This window comes from Canis lupus, chromosome X (genome assembly GCF_048164855.1).
Source record: "Canis lupus baileyi chromosome X, mCanLup2.hap1, whole genome shotgun sequence".
NCBI classification, from domain to species: Eukaryota; Metazoa; Chordata; class Mammalia; order Carnivora; family Canidae; genus Canis; species Canis lupus.
Window position 1 is genome coordinate 34,829,190 of NC_132876.1, and position 4,761 is coordinate 34,833,950.

A 4,761-nucleotide genomic window follows, 5' to 3' on the forward strand; every position below is an offset into this window, starting at 1 on the left:
ATTTTCCTTTCATTTTGCAGGATACTTTTATAAGCCACATGCTGGTTTTACAAAATAAGTATTTACCTCTTAATTAGAGCAGGTCCATAGTAAACTGGTCAATGACCCAAATAAGCATAGAAGGAGTCTCTGCAAGCTTGCTCGTTGCGTCTCAACACTATTAGACTTAATGACTCAGAAGTTTTGCAGAAGGCCTGCATTGATGTGTATTTATATCACCAAATTCATGATACTGAGACCTGAGTGGGGAAGAGTTTAGAATTTGGGGGCTGTCCTTTTAGGGAAAATTAGTCTCTGCTTGCTTCCTCTTCATTGTTTGGCGAAGTGAGATTCCATGATTAAGAATTGTGTACCTATTTTTCCTCTGCTCTAAACTCTACTCCAGTTACAGAACATGTCTGTGTCAAGTCTCTTTCCTAGTGTCACTGTCAATTATTGCAGGTAACTGGTGGAAGCTGGGAGAAGGAAAATCCTACCACCGCCAGATTTGGGGTTAGATGTGGTCAGACTCAACTTTGCAGTCAGCTCACTGGTGAGACCAAGTGGTCTGAATCTGCAGTAATGAATTTGCTCCAAGCGCCTGTTCCAGATTGGTTTCCAGTCTTATCCTATCTGCAGCCCACACCTTCCAGTTCAGGAGGTTCTTTCTGGCTTGGATTGGGCTGGGACTTCTCTAATTATCCACACACTGTATTGTGTATCTATGAAATAATATTTGGAAGTTTTTCAGGGCCTCTGATTAATCTTATTCTACCTTTAAATTAGCTAGTGGTAAGTCTTTAAATTATATATAGCATGTGAGTGTTTGCCCTCTTTTTAAAGATGCTTTTGGGATCCCTGGGTGGCGCAGCGGTTTGGCGCCTGCCTTTGGCCCAGGGCGCGATTCTGGAGACCCAGGATCGAGTCCCACATCGGGCTCCCGGTGCATGGAGCCTGCTTCTCCCTCTGCCTGTGTCTCTGCCTCTCTCTCTCTCTCTCTCTCTCTGTGACTATCATAAATAAATAAAAATTAAAAAAAAATTTAAAGATGCTTTTGATTATTTCAGTTGATTTTTATTACTGTGATTATAAAGGAGTATGTTAGAACGCAGTGTTCTAACCTCCATCTTTCTGGTAAATATTGTCATTTAATATATAGTATATGCCTTAACCACATGCTTTAACCACATGTTTACTAATCACAGTTATTGTTAAAATATTAACCAACTCCAAAAGTACAAGAAAATAAAATAACCCACTGTTTACATTTTTTTACATTTTTGTGTATCTTTTCCAACTACTTCTCTGAGTCTGGGAAAAATTTGTGTTCTTACCTTTTTTTTCCACATAACTGCTCTGTTTCATGAAGTAGATCACAAAGACTGTGTGTGTGCAAGTGCACACACGTGTCTATGCTTAATCAAACCCCATTACGTTCTACAGACAGTCTTTACGTTATACAGACATCCCCAACTTAGGATGATTTGACTTACAGTTTTTCACCTTTACAATGGTGCCAAAGTGATACCTGTTCAGTAGAGACTACAAAATCCAAATTTTGGATTTTGATCCTGTGATGGGCTAGCAATATAATAACTCTCTTGGAATATTGGGCAGTGGCATGTTCCAGTTAGCCATGCCATCACAATGGCCTATAACCATCTGGCTGTTCACTTCCAGTAGAGCATTTAATAAATTATGTAAGATAGTCAACACTTTATCATAAAACAAGCAGTGTTAGATTGTTTTGCTTACCTGTGGGCTAATGTAAATGTTCTGAGCACACTTAAGGTAGGCTAGGTTAAACTTTGATGTTCAGTAGGCTAGGTAGAGTAAATGCATTTTCGACTTAGGATAATTTTTTAAAGGATTGTTTTATTTGAGAGAGAGAGAGAGAGAGAGAATGAGTGGAGAGAGGGGCAGAATGACAAGCAGACTCCCCACTGAACCCGGGGCCTGGTGCCCCCCACCCCAACCAACCATGCGTCCAATACCAAGACCCTGGGATCATGACCTGAGCCAAAGTCAGATGCTTATCCACCTGACCCACCCAGGCGCCCTTCAACTTAGGATATGTTTAACTCATCCTAAGTTTAGGAAAATCTGTGGTTAGTGGACATTCCTTCTTAATTTAGGCGAAAAGATGTCTATAATCGTAGTTTTCTGAGGAGTTGTGTGTTTTACTTTGTACAAAATATATTCAGGTATTTCAGAAGGCAGGAGAGGCAGGGCACCTGGGTGGCTCAGTGAGTTAGGCTTCTGCCTTCGGCTGTCATGATCTCAGGGTTCTGGGATCTAGCCCCAGATTGGGCTCCCTGCTGAGCAGGGAGCCTGCTTCTTCCTCTGCCTTTCCCCTCTACTTGTGATCTCTCTCTCTCCTCTCTCTCTCTCTCCTTTTCTCTCTCAAGTAAATAAATAAATAAAAAATAAATAAAATCTTAAAAAAAAAAAGAAGGCAGGAGAAGCTATGACAGCAGCTGCTGGCCAGATGCCACTTATTAAAGACTCTGTTTTTGCTTTTTTGGTGTCAGGGGTATACCAAAGCAAGAGAATTCTTTTTCTTGTGCTCACAAAATAATTAAATCTGCAGGCATTGACTAGAAATCTCCTTCTATTACTTCTTTGACAAGATCGTTTTTCTTAGCTTTATGTTAAAATGTTTATTTTTTGTGGAAAGATCTTTCATGTGGAAGATTAAAATATATGCAATAATTTTATTCATATATGGCATCAAGTATCCCTCAGGATTGCAAAGTTGCTTTTAAGAATGTAATGAATGTAACAAAGTAAAATAAGTAAAATATTTTGTTAAAAACAAAGGCCATGCATGATCTGTAATCAATTTATTCCAAATAACTAGACTGCTATGCACAAGCAGTTTCTATAATACATTATTGCCTTGAACTTTCTCTTTCTTAAATTTTCCCAAATGAACAAGTAAAATTCTCTTAAGTTTGAAGGCAGCAGGTAAACACATATCCTCCTGTTATTGTTTTTATGATGGATTTTAAGATTAGAAAAGTGAACTTCTGAAAATGGTCTAGCTAACTAATGCTGAGCTTATAATTTATGGGGTTCTCCTTTGACACCTTAATAGCACTGGTATATCTATCGACCTAATCTTGTTACTGCATTTACTTCAAGGGAAAGCATATTTATAAATACTGGATTGCTGCCCTTTCTTCAGGAAGGCTGCAGGAACCAGCAGCTGATTGTAACTCTCTTCTAAGTACCCTATAAGCATTTTCACACCTATGACAGATGCACATCCTGTGATTCTAAATTTCTAAAAATGAAATCATCTATGTGAAATCACTCTGTGAAATATTAAAGGTCCTAGATATATTGAAGGTGTGAGATGACAATATGATGGCTTTATCAGAATACTGATTTTTTTTTTTAAACTACGGGTTCATTCTCTATTCTTAATGGTTCTGGGCATTAAAAAGTTATAAAGTTATTCTCAAGGCTTTGAGGGGTTACCTGGGTATCTCTCCTAATTGGATGTAGGTAATTCTGTTTTCAGCTCACAAGAATTTTCTCCAAATCATATTTGATGTGTTTATTTATTAACACTTTTGAAATGTCATCCACCCTTGGTTTACTGATTCTCTCAAGAGGTTTTGGTGATGCTTCTAGTAGTTGAATTTTCTAATTTTTTTTTTTTACTTCCCTCATGCTCCCCCACCCCACTCGTCTTTGGTTCTTTTCCTAGCTTTTTTATTTCAATACTCAATTATTTTCTCTATTTTTTTGTTTTTAAGTATATATACTTAATGTTGCATATTTACCTGTAAGTACTACTTCAGTTTTGATATGTAGAACTTTCATTGTTTTGAAGGGAGTTTTAAATTCACTAAACATGTTTTTTTCCTTATAGTTAGACTCTGTGTCTCTCATTTAATGCAATGTTTTCAGACTATAATTTACATGATATTAACTCTTTGAAATTTCCACTTAACTCCAGTAAATTGTTTTTTCTTTTTTGAAAGATAATGTTCACTGAGTACTGGGAAAGATAATATGTGTTGAGTTGTATTTTAGATTAACTTTATTTCTGCTACTGCTCAAAATCTTTATATCTTTACTTACATTTTGTTTGATTTATCTTTTTTTTAAAAAAAAAATATGGAACGCTTCACGAATTTGCGTGTCATCCTTGCGCAGGGGCCATGCTAATCTTCTCTGTATCGTTCCAATTTTAGTATATGTGCTGCCGAAGCGAGCACTGATTTATCTTTTTTATACAATTGACTTAAATATCTTCAACTATAATTATGAGTTTGTCAACTTTTGCTTCCAGTTTTATCAACACACACATACCTAATACACAAACACACACACGATGGTATTATATGTATTTGGGTTCATACTAATAATATCCTTCTGATTGGTTTTATTTTTTTAATATCAGATGGTAAACCTCTATCACTACGAATGCTTTTTAACTCAAATTTTATATATTTTAGTGTTAAGATTTTTGTGCCATCTTTTTTTGGCTAGTATTTACCTAGTATAACTTTTTAAAAATTATTCTTAATTTTAAACTTCCTGTGACCATTTATTTTAGTAGGTTTCCTTATAGCAATGGATTTCTGGCTTTAAAATATATATATCAATTAATCTTTGTTTCCAATAGGCAAGTTTAATCCTTTTGCATTTATTTTTAATGTGGATATGTTTTGAATTACATATATATTTTTAAAGATTTATTTACTTTGAGAGAGAAATAGAATGTGCATGCAGGGGGAGGGCAGAGAGAGAGGAAGATGGAGAATCCTG

General features: G+C 36.0%; 1 non-coding gene across 1 annotated transcript; it reads right to left on the reverse strand.

Annotated features, from left to right (window-relative positions):
• Nucleotides 1-4,101: 4,101 nt before the first annotated feature.
• LOC140628990 (U6 spliceosomal RNA) lies at nucleotides 4,102-4,208 on the reverse strand. The gene has a single exon (XR_012026879.1). It is a non-coding gene; the product is annotated as a U6 spliceosomal RNA (small nuclear RNA).
• Between the last annotated feature and the right edge of the window lie 553 nt (nucleotides 4,209-4,761).